Source organism: Lonchura striata, chromosome 3 (assembly GCF_050655825.1).
Source record: "Lonchura striata isolate lonStrDom1 chromosome 3, ASM5065582v1, whole genome shotgun sequence".
Classification (NCBI taxonomy): Eukaryota; Metazoa; Chordata; class Aves; order Passeriformes; family Estrildidae; genus Lonchura; species Lonchura striata.
In genome coordinates, this window is record NC_140705.1 from 112,209,397 (window position 1) to 112,227,665 (window position 18,269).

An 18,269-nucleotide genomic window follows, 5' to 3' on the forward strand; every position below is an offset into this window, starting at 1 on the left:
TTAACTTTTGATGTTATAATATTGTCATTAAAGGGTATCATTTGAACAAAGTGAGAACAGTACTTCCCCTGTAGGTGTTTTTGTGTCAGTGGAGTAGTGAGGTGTGGACTGCAATTTCCATGGGAGAAAGCAGGACTGAGACTTTCTGCTTCATCTCCAGATGTTCTCTTCTGGCCCACAAAGTAAATGATGAGTTTGTCTTCTCTATATCTGATTTCATTTTATTAAGAGACATATATGTGTCAAGTGAAATGGAAATCTTGGGTTTTGTTGGCCCAATAAGACAAAACCAGAACTTATTCTAATTTGGTTCAGCATGAATGGAAGGGTTTTTTTCCTTTTTTCTTAGTTTTAATTCAGCTGCCAAATTGAAAAGAAATTATTCCTACAGTCCTGCCTGAGAGTTTTTTTGGGAAATAGTATTCTGAAAAATATTTTGTAAAATATCTGTGATTTGCTTTATGGAAGAGAAAATGCTTCATTTAGAATTGAATGAAAACTGTAGAAGGATTGCAGTAATTTAATTCTGTAACATTTCTTCTGTAGTTACATCTACCCAGACTACTTAATGAGCTCCCTGTGCTGATCAAAATTCCCAGAAACAAATGCCATTGAAAGTATAATGATGTTGTTAAGATGTAAACAGCATTTTCTGTTCCTCTGTTATAAACTACCTGAAACTTTTCAGTTAAATTCAGGTTCTACTGAGTTATACCTAAAAAAGAGCAAAGTGTTGCACTTTGCTCTTATAGGAAATCAAATGTATTTACTTATCACAAGTAAGAGGTGGGGAGAGAGTAAGGCTTTTTATTGCTTTGGTTTGGTTTTCTGTCACACTATAAGAAATAACTCACACATGGATGTTAGATGTAAAAGGGGAAAGAAAAGGAACCAAAGAGAGCTTTTTTTTTTTTTTTACTCCACTATATATAGAATAGCAAAAGTGACAGTGGATTGGAGGGTGAAACTGCCACCTCTCCAACCACACTGGTCAAACCAGCAGTCCATCAATTCCTCCACTGACAAAGAATGCAAAACAATCATTGTTTATATGAACAGTGTGAAAAAATTCAGTAGAAATATGCAAACATTAGAAGGCATAAGAAACTTTTAGAAGAACTTAAAAACTCTCAAAAGAACAGGGCAACAATTTTCTGTATGTTTAAAACCATATTTCTTAGCATTGAACACAACTATTGTAGTTAAAACCCTAAGAGACCTATGTGCAGCAGCCAAAATACAGAAAAAAATGCTCTTTGATTGAGGACACTTGCCAAAGTTACACCAAAACCAAAGTGAAATCATGCCTAAGCCAGCTGATCTTCCTGATTATTGTATTTTAGTCCAGAGAACAGAAACAGGAGCATGAAGCAGCTACCAAAAAAGTCACATATGGAAGATGCACTTTCAGGGCTCAATTTTTTCCAGTTTTAATTTTGAGTAAGAACCCCTTCTGATAATGGCTATTATTTCAGTAGGGCTGTAACCAAAGCATTCTTTGGTGTGAATGTGTAGTTTGTGAGGGTGTAGCCTGTGAAGTTTGGCTTGTGAATCTTGCTTCCAGTTAGCCTGCAGGTAAGCTTGATTTTGGTATAGTGCTCAAACCTTAAGGTAAATACCATCAAGAGATTTTTCTAGCAGTGTTATAAACACTAGAAATATCTTTGTTTCTTACTCTTAGATTAATAATTAAGAAATTTACTTGCAATATAGCAGTTGTTACACCTCCTATCCCCACAAGTGCTAATGACCTGGCATTTTACTGCTTAGCTCTTTCCTCTACTAACAGTCTGCAAGGAGGTATTTTTCTGAAAGTTTACTGAAACCTGGAGAGAGAAAAAAACCCAGACTGGACACCTGTATTCCCTGATTTTTTTCAGCACTGTAAAGGTGTTGTCCTCAGTCACTTTATTAAGGAAACAGCTATCTGGGAAGAACTGGTAGCATAAGAAATGACATAATGGAGCAGAAAGGAAATTTAGGACTTGGAGTAGAGACACCAGGGGCCACAGCTGGAGGTATGAAGATATTAAAACTGGGATAAGTTTGAATTCTCCTCACTTTTCAGAGTAGAAATGAGAGAAAGAGACAAAAAAAGCAGCTTAATATTATCATTTTCAGAAACATAGGTTCCCCCAAGAAATTTAAAGCTTTCTTGATTCCATGTGAAATGCATCTTAGCTGGAGTGAAGAATGGTGGGCTGAGGCCAGATTTTTCTGAATCTTTGAGGAGATGTTCACAGTGAGGCTTTTAGAGTTTAGCTAGGTAACAAAATAAAGATGAGGCTTCCAAAAGTAAGAATAGACATTTACACAAACTTTATCATACTGGCTTTAGCAAAACAGAGGTGACAGGCAGTTGTTAGTTCCTTTTTTGACCTTCACTGCAATGGTATTGTATTCTGTCATAGATAAAAGCCTAATTAAAAAGAAAAGCAGTTGCCTGTGTTTCTGTGTGTAAAGTACAGACTTAAAACTGGCAGCTTTAGAAAAACTGCAGATTCACATTGTATTCAACTCCTGCAGTAATAGGTTTCTTGGAACAGTACAGTTGTTCTTGTAGTGGAGTTTAATTCTGCACTTTATACAAAAATTCTACTTGTAAAAGGTTAATAACTAAGAGTGTAAAAGGTGTAAACAGCTTGGCCTGTAACAGACTCTACACAGATATCTAAGGTATAAGTAAACTTTTGTTCAGGTACACTTTGCATTTGGATACACACTTGTGTTTTGGAGTTACCTCCCTGTCTCTGCCTTCCACTCTTCTTTGCAAAACTGTTTTACTGGCATAAGGGAAAAATTGCACCAAATTGAGAAGAGACATGGAAAATATATTTTTGTTTTAAAAAAAATAATTTTTTTTCTTTACTTCTGTTAGTTGTGTTATTAAGCAAAATTAAACTCTACACTTAACTATTTTCCCACCTAATTTTGTCTCTGTTAATGCAAAATAACATTTTCTATGCTTAAAAACTTGCTCAAGCATGTTTTCAAGCATCTTAGGTAGGTCCTACAGAATGGTTAAACACCTGTGAAGAGATTTCCTCCCTTAAGGACCTCAGAGGGTTAGCATGCTCATCAGATCTGCCTTCTGAGATGGTTCCCTCTGTGCTCTGTGGCTTTGAGCTGCAGGGTGGACTGATCTAAGAAGTCACAAGTACTTGCCTCAGGTTACCTACCTGCACCCTGCCTGGACATCAGGACCAAGAAATGCTGGTTCAGCTCACATGCTTGGTGTAATGATGTGTGCTGCTGACAAGTGGGAAGTTTTTCTACTTCCTCAGACAGTAATTTCTTCAGAATCCATGTCTTAAAGCCTTAACTAACGATCCCTAAGATGGACTTCTCCCCAGCCTCATTAACTAATTAAACAAATCAAAATAAAGAGTTCTTCAGGCTGCAAAAGGTTGCCAAGAGGGCCTATAGCAGAAACATTAACATTTCCATTGCCATTGGAAAACAGAAGCATGATGCCCCAGGTGCTCCTGTCTTCACCATTTCAGTGTGCTATTTTGTGTTGTACTACGACATGAAATAACTCATGGACTCACACTAAGATCAAAAGAGTAAAAGGAAGTAACTTTTATTTCTGACCTCACAATATCTAGTTTTCTAAAAGTGACAGTGGATTGGAGGATAAAATTGCCACCTCTCCAACCACACTGGATAAACCAACAGTCCATCAGTTCTCTCTTCTCACAAAGAAAAATGCAAAACAATCATTATTTACATGAACAGTGCGTGAGAACTCCAGTAGAAATATGTAAATATCAGAAGGCTTAGAAAACTTTTTAAAAAGATCTTTAAAACTTTTAAAAGAACAGGGTGACATCTATACATCAGCACTTTTTTTATACAGCCCCTTTCCCAAGTGTCCAGGTCTCTGTCCCCCAAAAATATCCTATGTTGCTGCTTGAGTCTGTTCTTTTCTCTGTGTCAAATTCTGTGTTGAGGGGTATGGACAAACAGCAAGAACATCAGCAATGTCTGGCTGCTCTTCTGCAGTTTTACTGCAATGTGTTCACAAGTGTGTGATGCTTTTTGAAAGGGATATTTATTGTTCTGCTTGCCAGCAGGAAGAGCAGGATAATTCTTTGCCTGAATAAGAATGCTGTGTGCTTCTTTCTCTGAGAAAAACGGCTGAAAAGCAACAGGAGGAGGAAGGGAAGGTGGGGAAATGATAACTTGAACAGAATACTGGTGTTTTCAGGAGAGCAAAAAAATTCTGAGGGGAAGAAACATATTTATGGGGAATTATCCAATAGAGCATGCTGCATATTGATTTCCTAGACTCTGCTAAATATCTGATAGTAGTGAGAACATGTTTGAAGTTACTAATGGTATACAGTTTTTTTGACCAATGTTGGAATGAGTGGTGTGGACAGGTAAATATTGAAAGAACAAGCTGACTTGCAAAACATTTAATTGGGGGATCTGTCACCATTTGCTTTGCTCAAACTGGAATATATGGAAAACTAGCTCTGTACAGCATCCTGGTGGAATACAGAAAATTTAAAGCAACTTTCAAGGCAAACTGGTCACTTAAAGCACAAAAATAAGAACTTGCAGCTCTGGCTGTGGACATCTTCCTCTCAGTTTCTGTTTTAACACAATTTGATTGTGATTAAAAAAAAAATCCTTAAAGCTGCAGAGCTGAAATCATAAGCTTTAAACAAAAGGTCACTTTTAATTTACAAGCACACTGTTATAGGATGTAATGGCTCTTTGGATGTTAACTTTTTACTTAGGCTCAGCTTTGATGTAGCCATCTGCAAAACATTGGAAATGCAGTTGGGGAAACAAAGTATGAGTGAAAAATAGCCATAAGCCTGAGCTAGGCTCTCTCTTAAAATGCTGTTTTAATGAGTAGTAACTGTTGTAGGTTGTCTCCATATTGAGGAGTCTCTAGACAAATTTTGCACAAAATTAGTGTACTCCAATGCAACTCTGTGATCATAACTACTTTCCGTGAAAAAGAGACTTTTTTTATTTTTTCCTGCTTTAACTTCTTTTGAGGAAGGACAGTGGGTTTAAGGTGCATTTTCAGTAATCTTCTCTGTCACCATCTTTCCTTCTTTGCAAATCTACACGAAATACTAACAAAAGTTTGGACTATTCAGTGCCATAAAGTGATCATAACTAAGAAAAGAATGATTATACTGTGTGAGACTCAAAGGTTCACGCAATTCTGTATTCAGTGTCAGACATTAGCAGGTAGCTATGGAGGAATATATGAGCCAAGGATAAATCTTGACCTGCCCATCCCACAAAAAGTCAATTTGGACTTCACAGAATTTACAACCTTGTTTTGTGAATATCTCTTTAAAAAAATAAAGTTATTGTCAAAGTGTGATGCTAAGTACTGTGCTCAGGGCAGCTCTGCTTGTGTTCAGATCACAAAGGCTGCTCTACTGCCAGTGCCAACCCCAGAGCTGGGGTCAGATTTTTAATGATGCAAATCCTGGTGGTTCCACTGGCTGGAGAAAGCCATGTTGATCTGTTTGGGTCAAGAGTGTAGCCTGTAACTTTTATGTCTTTAAAGCTTACCTAAGTTTTCTGTTGCTCTTTGGTGGATTTTTGTGGTGATGTTTTCATAATGACACAGATCCCTGGGTTAAGCTCCCACCTGATAAACCTCTTTACATGGTTTTGAGCTCTGTCTTCTGCTGTAGCCTTTTTCATGGGGCACTAAAGTCCCCATACTTACCAATAAACAATGAAGGGAACAAAACCACTCTAAATACACGATTCTTTCATATTGTTCATTGTCTCAATTTCTTGACCCTTTACTCATAGCAAGATTGTGTGAGTTCAGTGAAACCCCTTTGTTCCTTTGCTGTCTGTACACCCATTTGGGCAACGTGATGGAGAGAGTTTGTCTTCCACATTGCCAGAGCATTTCATCATGGGGTCATGGGATGCCCCCTTCCCCCCAGACACAAATTGTCAAATAGAACTCATTTTCCACCAACAGAGAGCTCAGCAAAATAGGGGGCCATCAAAATTAGCAGTGGAAGAGGCTTACTGAAAACCATCTTTTCTGCTCTTTGCAGATGGAGGACTGTACTATATTGAATTTTTTTCCCCCCATTCTTTGTGTAAGCAGTTTCAGAAAGACTCAATCAATAAGGCTCAGCTGTTTCCCTCGGGACACCATTCCACAGCCTAATGGCTAGCATTTAGCCATTTTGCTAAATGCTTCCAGATTGCCATCTCTTTCCCTGCCCTATACTCAGTTTCATCCCATCACTTCCAGTTATACTTCCATGAGCCAACTGATACAAAATCTTTCTTATTCACAGGAAAAAAATCCTTTTTTCTTTGGGAGGAAGAAACCAAGACTTGACTCAAGATGAAGCTTCTCCATTTTCTGTGTTTAGGAGAATTTCTTTCTTGTCTCTCTCGGTCTAGCAAGAGTTGAGAAGTGTTTATAGCTGGAGGTGCTTCACACACGCTGATTATTTTAAGTACCAGATTCTACTGTAGGATCTTCTGTGAGTGCCCCAAATGTCTGAGATGATGGAGTGAAGACTGGAGGGCTGTGTTTATTGTTTCCTTCACTTTTTATTTTTCCCTCAAGAAATATATAATTTTTTTTCTGTATATAAACAACTTTCAGTACAATACTCAAATGACGTCTCTCTCATTCAAAGTGAGATTTTGTTCTTCTTTCATGAGACTGACATCAGTGTATCTGGAAAGGAATGGAAATGGCCAAGATACTTTTCAGAGTGTGATTCAGAAGGGTTTAGGTCTGTTTTGGTCTCTGAACCCAGTCCCAACTAGGACGGGATGTGCAGGTAACACTATTGCTGTCTCACCTTGGAGCATCTGGCTCCAGCTTGAGCTTCCTATAGGGTAGCCTCTAGGATTAGGAAATTTAGCAGACTCCAGGTGGTGGAAACAAAGATTTGGGTATCTTTGAGGTGCTGCACACAGCTCTGCATGGTTTTGTAAGAATTATTGTGGGAATCAATCAAGTAAATGGAGTAGATTTACTTTATTGACTATTTATTAAACCTTTACTGGTAAGGTTTTAGGTGCCACTATCTGCAAGTAGGTGTTATGCTTTGGCTAAACAATGCTAAGGAATTGCTTTTCACTTGTTTTGCTCTGAATTGAGCTCTGCTTTCTGTAGTGTTACTTGAACAACTATTCAAACTGTACTGACAACAGTACTGAGGTCTTCTATTTTCCTCTAGTTTTTTTCCATTTTCTCCTTTCTGCACCTCTTCCTTATAACACAAGAGTCAGTAGGAATGGTCTCCTGGAGGAAGACTCTGTTCCAGAAGATAGGCTTGCTATATTTAATCATCCTTAGAGCTTTTATTTTGCTAAAGTACTAAAGTGACAGCCTTTAGAGAATAATTATATGAAACACCATGTGTGAGCAAAGTGTGAAATGTCTCCAGGACCAACCAAAGCTATAGATATTTTTATTAAATATTAATGCCATGCATTTACGAAGGGTTTGCCAAGCAGATGTTAAGCTGGTCTTCGTGGTAATTTAATTGAGCAAGGAACATTTCCTGCCATTTTTATCAATGTCAGGCTTTACATGACATTTTACATTAAAAATATGAAATGTAGAGAAAGAGAGAGAAAAAGAATTAATAGTCAGTTTCCATTCATGAATATCTTAATATTTCCCTTCAGAGGATTTAATGTTTCTCCTGAATGTTTTTCTTGGAGGCCAATACAAATCTGAGCTAAGCAGAATCTGTGTGCAAATTCTTCCACAGGGCCTCCATCTGGAGTCAGGCCCACTCCTGCTAATGCAATTCTTATTTTTCTATTTGTAAAAAGATGATGATGATACTGAAAGCAAACCTTAAGTTATTCTGAAGGTTTTGATACAGATGTCTGAAAATATCTGTAGATAGAGTCCTTCTTTCCTCCTTGGAGCAACACATGATGATCAAATGTCACAGCAGGATCTTTCTGTACAGAAAATATAGATTGAGTAACCTTACTGACATCATGCCTCTGCACAGTGTAATATCTTAACAGGATTTGGTATTATAATGCATTTGATTATATACAACACAAAAATAAATAAGAAAAATAATAAAGCAAAAAGGCAACTGAACTGTCTGTGGGTCAGGTGCAGCATAATGAGCCTATTCATGAAATATCACTGAAGGGTCCCTCCTCACAAGTATGACATTATTTACATGGAAAAAGTGTTGTCATACTGCTTCTACCTTCTAGATGTTGTTTTAAATTTATGAAACTGTTTTTCCTCCCAAGACATAAGTGGACTTGTCTCAGTTCCACTCCCCCCATCTGTCCCCCACCTCATGATCACTGTGGTTGACATGACCAACTGTAGCTCTAGCTGAAGAAGGAAAAAAAAAAGATCATAATAAATGAGAGCATGGTAATGCTGAGATAAAATGAAAAACCATCAGCTTGGTTTGTGGATTAGACCTGCCTGCCTACAATGGCCCAGGCTTCCCATCATCTCGGGGAACTTCTGTAGGCACTGCTGAAATAGGTTATGTCTGTGTTAGAGCCCCAGAAATTCCCCAGCTCCACTCAGGACTCTGCTGCTGCCACGGAGGAGATATGGCCCATTCCTTGGGTTCATTGGGTGCATCTCAGAGGCTCCTGCTCGAGGCAAAGAAGTGACATTTGCAGTCTGGCTACTCTGCCAGGAATTTGAAGATTTGGTCCAACAAAGGATCATCATGCCCATTCCTGACTTCCAGTTAAAGCACTGCAAGCCTAGCCTGTAGGGGAGAGCAAGGAAAATTTGTTGATGGAACAGGAGGTGGTACAGGGGCAGAAATCTTGTCTGTTTTTACCTCCTAAAAACACAAAATTGATTACAATAAATTCAAGCATAAAGCACTAAACAGACACACTTCCTTTGGCTTCTAGAGTTGTTGCCACTGATTTTGTTATCCTGTCTACTGATAGACAAGACTGTGTGTATATTTGGGCAGAGTGGCACTATGGGATGTACTCCCTTCCAGGCTGCTGGCAAGTTTATTGTAGGTTTATGAATTTGTTCTGGACTAATAATGTTGGTGTTTTTGTTGATGCATTTTTCTTTCCCTTCATGAGCAGAAATGTGACTTAAAATCTTCTGTGTTGTTCAACTATTGAAGTTTAAACTGGAAAGCCATAAAGATAGAAGGTTAGTCATATGGATGGTGTTTTCCTCCTTAGAAAAGGTATTTTCCTCCTTAGCTACAGGCTAGGATTGTGGTCTTTCACAGTGAAAAGACTGAGATTAGGATAAGACTGGAGGAAGAAAAAAGAATCAGGAAAAGGTAAAGAGGAAGACATGGTAGTCTGAGTAATGACTATTTCAATCTATTTGCTACAACGCCCATGAATGTTCTTCCTCAATTGTTGAGGGATTTTCCAGCAGTCTGATTTAGGAATGGGGTATATGTGACCTTTGCACTGATAGGATCATATCCACCTTATACTTGCAGAGGTCAAGGAACTCTAAGGATGAAAAGAATTTGCATATTTATTTTTCTTTTGCTAGAGTCCATTCTGGGGAAAAAAAAAAAAAAAAATTCTTGGCCACTGCAGCAGCAAGGAAAGAAAGAAATGACCTGTTTTCTTGTCCTGACATGACTGCATGCTGTAACCTTCATTCTTCAGTTTAAATACTCCAAAATCATCAGAAACTTGAATCTGAATGAACCACTTAACTCTGCTATGATGAGAGAATGTGATTGCCCTTAATGTTACGGAAAGAGATGTCTGTCTTTTGTGCCAAATATCCTCATTTGAAGGTTGCTCTCTCCTACTGTGCTTGAATTTTCTGAAGGTCTTGATTTCATCCTCTGGACAAGGATCAGACCCTTCAGAACTCGGTGCCTCAGCCCCCATTCTGCACCACCACATTTCTGGCAGTGCTCAGTAATGGTTCATTTTGAAAGCTGCTACTCTGGGAAAAAGGGATCCTGTTGAGACTGAGCAGGGGGAAGAGGGTGGGTTGAAAGGCTGGCCTGCCTTCTGATGAACTTCATCCTTATTACAGTGTCCTGCTGCACGGGGAGGGGTGAGGCTAAGGTGTGTAAGACACCAGAGAGCTCACTGGATCTATCAAAACCAACCAAACAAGCAACCAAAAAACCCCAAAAGGCAAACCCACCACCTTTGGATCTCAATTGTGTTTCAATTATAAAATATGCTTTTCAAAGGAAACTCCTTTTACTATATTTCTTTTTGCTGTGATGCAGTTTTCAATAGGGACTTTGTTTTTTAATTTTTGCATTTTAATGCTGGAAGTTAGATGTCACCTTTGTGGTTCAAAGATATAATATTGGATTATTTTAAAAATTGTTCTTGGGACTAGCTGAAAATGTTAAAACTGCAGCATTTTTCTATCAAATGTAGCTGGTATTACTCAGCCTTATACAATCCAAATACAGAGTTTGGCTGCTCAAAAATGCAAGAGGAGCAGATAGTTTATATTTTTTTTTGAATACTGGGTATACTTTCAGAACACTTTTGCTTCCAGTGTTCAGACTTGTCCCTGTGTTGCTGTCAGCTGGAAATACATTTTCTAAAATTGCAGGTGAAGCTGTAATGTAACCACCTCATTTTGGTGATCTAAAGCTTCAGGAAAAATGCCGATTATTGAAAGCTTCCTTCCTGATAAGAATACTGTTAACTGGCAGCACTAGAAATCCAGGTTTTCTTTTTTTTTTCCCCCATCAGTCCAGTCCAGGGAAGTTTTTACTTGATGAAATATCATGCTTTGCCCAAAATTGCCTCTTTTGTTAAGAGGAATGAGGTAGCATTGCCTCCACTTGCCTGAAAACCAGTATGATTCTAGGGAGACTGTCCTCTAAAATCAGGAATGACAGATCTTGACAGTTGAGTGACCTTTGCAGTCTGTGTGATGCCCCATAAGCTCAGAGACTTTTGGTCTTCAAGTACTGCATTTTCTTTGCAGCCATGACTAAAATATTAAAAAAAATCCCAACTAACCACAACCTGCTTATTTTCTCAAATAAATGCATCCAGATCAAGGTAACATCAGGACTTTTGTCCTCTCTTGGGAAGGGATGCAGCAGGAGAGACATTCTGGGAGTATTCTGGGGTGGAATAGTCACTTTCTTGTCTGTCAAGTGGATCTGGCCAACTTTAGTAGTCTCCAGTGCTTAACTCCATACAAGAGTAGCAACACTGGCACCTAATGTTTTCTAAAGCAATACTCCCCCCCCCTTTTTTTTTTTTTTAAGAAAAACAAGTGTCTCATTTGAGTGGTCAACATAGAGTTAAGCCTCAAGATTAATTTTTATTCCTCATCCCCTGCTTCCCTAGAAGGTGACTTTGAGTCAGATTCTCAAGTTCTATGAGTGCAGCTCTCTTCAGTTACACAACCTTGGCTCTCAAGTCCCTGGGCTTCCCAGATACTGTGAAATGTGTTCAGTTGTTGAAAAACATTCTTTATGTTGTGGTTTTGAGTGCTCTGTAATAGGCAAAACAACACCTTTCCTTTTCTTTTTCTAGAACTACTCAACTGCATCCTTTTGACGTTATTTATTGAAGGAAGATACATTAACAGTTAATAGTGGCTTTAATTCTGCTCCCCCCTCACAGTAAATGTTGGTTCCAGCTCTTCTGATTTTGATGAAGACTGGCTTCGCTGGCAGCCTGTGGTTGGCACGACTACAAAGCTGATTTTGGGAACCTTAGAGGTTTATTTAGATTCCGTAAATGTTTTGGCTTGATGGTATCATGGGTATTTCTGAAACTTTTGAAGGCTTTTCAATTCCTATCAGCACCAGGCAGGCAGACATAGACACAACAGGGACTAGGAAGCCAGTGCCATCTTTGCTTTGTTCCTCTGGCTTGTGAGTGTCTCCTTGGATGGGGAAGCAGAAGGGGGCCAAGAATAAAAAGGAGTAATAACAGCAACTGGTGGATGGGGAACCACGTTCTTCACCTCACTAGGGGAGGATGGAGCAGCGAAGATGATGCTTTTTTTGCACTGCTGGAAGGAGATGTGCAGCTGTGAAGTTTGGACCCTGTGTGTAAATGCTGATTAATTCTGAGCATGGAAGGATTAGCCTGCTTGTCACCTTCAGGAAGTTTACTGCTTCCCTCTCTCACTGTGCTGTGGGCTGTTTGGGTTGGTACCCCACAGAAATATTCATTTCTTTTTTGTTTTGTTTGGTTTTGGGTTTCTCGGGGCGACAGAAGCGGGGAGGGAAATATATGTGGAGGAATGTTGGGAGCGTGTGGAGGCAGCAGTCTTGGGCAAAATGTTTTCTGTGTGCTACCCCTGTGTGTTTGGTACTGGAAAATGACACAGAGCTGCTGCTTGAGCTGAGGAGAGGGAGCATCTTCTAATAACGTCATTTTTTTCAATATCTTATCACATAAAAGTGATCTTCTGTGGAGTGACTGAGCAGAAATAGCCCAAAATACTTTTAGGAATTTGTATGTAGCTCCTAAAAATCATCCAGTGATTTCTTGTTAATGCAGTGAGTCATATTTCATGCCTAATACCAAGTTGGTGCATTTCATTTCTCTTACAGCATGGTGCTTCTCCATTCTCCCTTTTTCTCCCTATCCTTCTGCCTTTCTGGACTTCACAGCATTTTTGGCAAATATCTAAAGAGGTTGATATCCAAAGAGTTAATTATTTTGCAGCCTTAGGCCTGCTTGCCTTTCTTGGTGAATCCAAGCATGTAGGAGTAAAGGCTGTGTCCAAGAAATGTGGCGGAATACAGTTTTTTCTTGGAAGGGTGGTGGGCAGTGTTTCATGCAGCCATTAGACTTGTTCCATTCCTTTCGAGAGTGTTTTGCAGTGGGCAAGCAAGATGAAACCTCTACAAACTTAAATTTTAATTAATTGAAATTAAAGTAATCTAATTGATTAGATGACAGCTACTCCCTTAATCTTTAACTATTCTCAAGAATTCTGGCAGAAGAATAAAGCTGATTAACTAATTCTGTACAAACAACCTTCTCTTCAGTTAAATGCCATAGGAATTTCCCAAATAGGACAAAACAAGTAATTCCTGTGCCCTGCACTGTCTATTTGAATTGGTGAGCAGAAGTGAATGCTCCTGCCTTAGAGCACATCATGCTTTTCTGATGGCTGCTGCAGGCTGGATCTAAAAACCATCTACATATGTAATGCCTGGAAAAACTGTGAAATAAGAACTCCTGTTCTGACCTTGAGGTCTCTGCAGAGGTGAAGCTGCCCCTGATGTACTGGAAGGAACCTTTTCTGTGTGTTGTTTGTTTTGTTTTTGGGTTTTTTTGTGTGTTTTAGGTATTGTGAGTATTGGAAATGCTGCTTTTGAGACTGTCTTGGTTGCAGAGTTGAATGGTTGTAGAAAGCTTCCCAACAGAACAACAGGTTGTCAATGAGCAGCAATGGAGTTTCTCTGAACTGATATATATAATAAAGGCAAAGAACTTGTTTTAAGGCACACAGACTACTAAAATCAGAATTGATTTTCCCCTGCAAGAGTGATTAGAAACAGAATACATTATTGTCACAGTTCATGGTAGTTAGGTTTGTCTTCTGCAGCTAAACCAGAACAGTATGGGGATGTGGCAGGCCTGAGAAGAGCAGCAGTGGTTGTTGTATTGAGAACCAAAGTTTTCCTTGCCTTGCCCCTTTCCCCAAACTCCGTGTCTCTTCAGGTTTTTTGTCAATTAGCTCCAGCGACCACTGGATGTAGCTGTCGCTTCACAGAAATATGGCCAAGCAGACACATTTTAGCCTCTTTCATAGGAGAGATTCCCTTTCCCCTTCCCTTTCCCCTTCCCTTTCCCCTTCCCTTTCCCCTTCCCTTCTTTCCCCTTCCCTTCTTTCCCCTTCCCTTCTTTCCCCTTCCCTTCTTTCCCCTTCCCTTCTTTCCCCTTCCCTTCTTTCCCCTTCCCTTCTTTCCCCTTCCCTTCTTTCCCCTTCCCTTCTTTCCCCTTCCCTTCTTTCCCCTTCCCTTCTTTCCCCTTCCCTTCTTTCCCCTTCCCTTCTTTCCCCTTCCCTTCTTTCCCCTTCCCTTCTTTCCCCTTCCCTTCTTTCCCCTTCCCTTCTTTCCCCTTCCCTTCTTTCCCCTTCCCTTCTTTCCCCTTCCCTTCTTTCCCCTTCCCTTCTTTCCCCTTCCCTTCTTTCCCCTTCCCTTCTTTCCCCTTCCCTTCTTTCCCCTTCCCTTCTTTCCCCTTCCCTTCTTTCCCCTTCCCTTCTTTCCCCTTCCCTTCTTTCCCCTTCCCTTCTTTCCCCTTCCCTTCTTTCCCCTTCCCTTCTTTCCCCTTCCCTTCTTTCCCCTTCCCTTCTTTCCCCTTCCCTTCTTTCCCCTTCCCTTCTTTCCCCTTCCCTTCTTTCCCCTTCCCTTCTTTCCCCTTCCCTTCTTTCCCCTTCCCTTCTTTCCCCTTCCCTTCTTTCCCCTTCCCTTCTTTCCCCTTCCCTTCTTTCCCCTTCCCTTCTTTCCCCTTCCCTTCTTTCCCCTTCCCTTCTTTCCCCTTCCCTTCTTTCCCCTTCCCTTCTTTCCCCTTCCCTTCTTTCCCCTTCCCTTCTTTCCCCTTCCCTTCTTTCCCCTTCCCTTCTTTCCCCTTCCCTTCTTTCCCCTTCCCTTCTTTCCCCTTCCCTTCTTTCCCCTTCCCTTCTTTCCCCTTCCCTTCTTTCCCCTTCCCTTCTTTCCCCTTCCCTTCTTTCCCCTTCCCTTCTTTCCCCTTCCCTTCTTTCCCCTTCCCTTCTTTCCCCTTCCCTTCTTTCCCCTTCCCTTCTTTCCCCTTCCCTTCTTTCCCCTTCCCTTCTTTCCCCTTCCCTTCCCTTCTTTCCCCTTCCCTTCCCTTCTTTCCCCTTCCCTTCCCTTCTTTCCCCTTCCCTTCCCTTCTTTCCCCTTCCCTTCCCTTCTTTCCCCTTCCCTTCCCTTCTTTCCCCTTCCCTTCCCTTCTTTCCCCTTCCCTTCCCTTCTTTCCCCTTCCCTTCCCTTCTTTCCCCTTCCCTTCCCTTCTTTCCCCTTCCCTTCCCTTCTTTCCCCTTCCCTTCCCTTCTTTCCCCTTCCCTTCCCTTCTTTCCCCTTCCCTTCCCTTCTTTCCCCTTCCCTTCCCTTCTTTCCCCTTCCCTTCCCTTCTTTCCCCTTCCCTTCCCTTCTTTCCCCTTCCCTTCCCTTCTTTCCCCTTCCCTTCCCTTCTTTCCCCTTCCCTTCCCTTCTTTCCCCTTCCCTTCCCTTCTTTCCCCTTCCCTTCCCTTCTTTCCCCTTCCCTTCTTTCCCCTTCCCTTCCCTTCTTTCCCCTTCCCTTCCCTTCTTTCCCCTTCCCTTCCCTTCTTTCCCCTTCCCTTCCCTTCTTTCCCCTTCCCTTCTTTCCCCTTCCCTTCTTTCCCCTTCCCTTCTTTCCCCTTCCCTTCTTTCCCCTTCCCTTCTTTCCCCTTCCCTTCTTTCCCCTTCCCTTCTTTCCCCTTCCCTTCTTTCCCCTTCCCTTCTTTCCCCTTCCCTTCCCTTCTTTCCCCTTCCCTTCCCTTCTTTCCCCTTCCCTTCCCTTCTTTCCCCTTCCCTTCCCTTCTTTCCCCTTCCCTTCCCTTCTTTCCCCTTCCCTTCCCTTCTTTCCCCTTCCCTTCCCTTCTTTCCCCTTCCCTTCCCTTCTTTCCCCTTCCCTTCCCTTCTTTCCCCTTCCCTTCCCTTCTTTCCCCTTCCCTTCCCTTCTTTCCCCTTCCCTTCCCTTCTTTCCCCTTCCCTTCCCTTCTTTCCCCTTCCCTTCTTTCCCCTTCCCTTCTTTCCCCTTCCCTTCTTTCCCCTTCCCTTCTTTCCCCTTCCCTTCTTTCCCCTTCCCTTCTTTCCCCTTCCCTTCTTTCCCCTTCCCTTCTTTCCCCTTCCCTTCTTTCCCCTTCCCTTCTTTCCCCTTCCCTTCTTTCCCCTTCCCTTCTTTCCCCTTCCCTTCTTTCTTTCCCCTTCCCTTCTTTCCCCTTCCCCTATTTTTAGAAGGATCTGGGAGTATCAAAAATCATTGGAAGTTTTACCTTCAGAAGCAGCCCTGGCAGTATGTTTGTCCCAAATTCACCTGAGTGGATTTAGACAATTTAAAGCACAAAAATTTTCTCTTGCAAGCATTTATTTGGTGCAGCAAAGTTGATGCCTCTGACAAAAAGGAGCCTCCCTCTTGCTCAAACCTGCACTCACCTCTCAAGTAAAATGGAGATGGTCCAAATTCCCCATCTGTAAAGTCCTAATTTACAGAAAAATGAGTTTATCAAACACAGGCAGTGGCCCAAAGATCTGGACTTGGCCCTTTTTGTCTGACAAAATGCCAAAACAGGTTAGATATTACATCCTTTATTTAACTTCAGAAGCTCCTTCAGCTCTCCAGAACTGAACATGAGTGAAACCAGGTGATCTTTAAGGTCCCTTCCACCTCAAATCATTCTATGACTTTGTAGGTATTCTCTGGAGAGGCAAGAATTCTAGAACTGGAAGCAGACTGAATCATAAAGGAGAAAATCACTTCAACACCAAGTAGGCTTACTTAAATAGAAAGTGAAAATGAATGATCTTAAAGGGAACAATATGAAATTTTAAAAATACAAAACTATTTAAAAATACAAAACCTGGGTATTTCTCAGCCATCTAAAGTTATTATATTGTTTGTTCCCTTGCCATTGCTGTTTGCAAAACCATGAGTCAAAAGTAGTAGGCTGGAAGTGTTCAGACATCTATACTTAACATGTACTAGTAGTTTACAAATGCTTCAAAGCTTTACACTTATTTGGTAGGAAGCAAAAGGGATTAAAAAACCTCAAAAACCCAAGACAAAAAAAACCAAAAAACAACCAAACCAAACAAGCATGATCCAGCTCCTTTTATTCAGTAAATATGCAGGAACAATGTCTCACAGTGGATACATCTCCTATGTTTAACTTTAATTTGGTCACATCACCTTAGAGGTAGTGCTGGTTTATGGATTTGGTCAGAGTTGCTAGAATTTTTGTTTCCACACACTGGTAAATGCTGTCAGGTAGGTTAGAATGCTCCAGTTTTTATAATTTGTTTTATGCCCTTTGTTATAATTCTGAAGGTGAAGGTAGTGACAAATATTCTTGTCCTTGTGAAGGAAATCTTCTGAGTGCATCACCCTTTTTCTTACTGTCCTACTGCAGATGTTGGGGGCTCAATTCTGAACTTGGAGAGAAGGGTCAGAGCCCAGCACAGTTCACAACCTGCTGCAGGATCAAGGATCACTTGGGCTTCCAGGTCAGGATATGGAGAATAAATTTCTTGCTCCTGTGCTGCTGGGTTTTTCTACCTGTTAAGAATTTACAAGGCTGCATGTGAACACTGAACTTCAATTCTACCTGTCTCACTGATATCAGTACAGCAAGGTGTATCACTGAACCTTAGCAAATGGGGCTAGAAAGGACAATAGGTTATCCAGCCTGGTCTCTTTCCCCAAGGCAGGATCAGCTAGACCTAACCCTCCTTGACAGATATGCAGCAAACATGTCCTTAAAAACCTCCCGTGACAGAAATCTGACACCCTTCCTCAGGCCATCTTTGCCAAAGCAAAATTCTTCCTAGTGCTGGAAAGGCTCTCCTAAGGATAAACCTGGATCTCCCTTCCTGTAACTTAACCCATTGATTTCTGGCCTTGTCCTCAGAGGAGATAGAAAAGAATTTTCTTTTGTGTAGCAGGCTATGGTCGAAGTAAAATTCAATCATATCTTGCAGGGCAGCCATTGCCTCTCCCCATTATCCACTGTGGCCTATGAATTCCAAGCTTTTTTTCTGACTCTCCCATCCCCCTTGATTTTTGTTCCCCTAGACCAAGTTTTCTGGATCTCTGTTTGCTCTCGATGCCCTCCTGTGGGTTCTCTCAGGCTGATATATTGTAGAATACCTTTTTTTCTGTTTGCTTTCCTTTGTGCTGGAATGCCCAGAGTTGTCTCTCAGCCAAGGCACGTTTGACTTTTAGCAGCTAAACCATAATTTTGGTTTAGAAGGCTTTAGGGAGACAATGCATAAACAGTATCTTGCTGCCACTGTGTACTCACTGAATGGGGAAAATGTTGGAGAGTTGCCTGACTGGTTTTAGGCAAACAGGATTGCTTGGGTGTTTGCTTCCAGGGTAGACAATAGGAGAAGAGGGGAGCTATATGAGTAGAGCATTGTGCCCACATGTGAATTTAGGCCCTCATGCAAGAGGAATCTCCAATACAGTGCAGTGTTTGAGCCAGAGCACAAGTAGAAAATTCCTGCCATCCTGGCAGCTGAACTCCTTATTCAGATTGCTTGCACTGGCAAAAGCAAACACCAAAAACAACCAAGAAACATGACTGAAAAAGA

General features: G+C 41.1%; 1 protein-coding gene across 2 annotated transcripts in view; it reads left to right on the forward strand.

The window, feature by feature from the left end:
* The window catches only part of LOC146768063 (uncharacterized), a 518,279-nt gene that overhangs the window by 121,947 nt on the left and 378,063 nt on the right, over nt 1-18,269 (forward strand). The gene's annotated exons all lie outside the window — the stretch shown is intronic.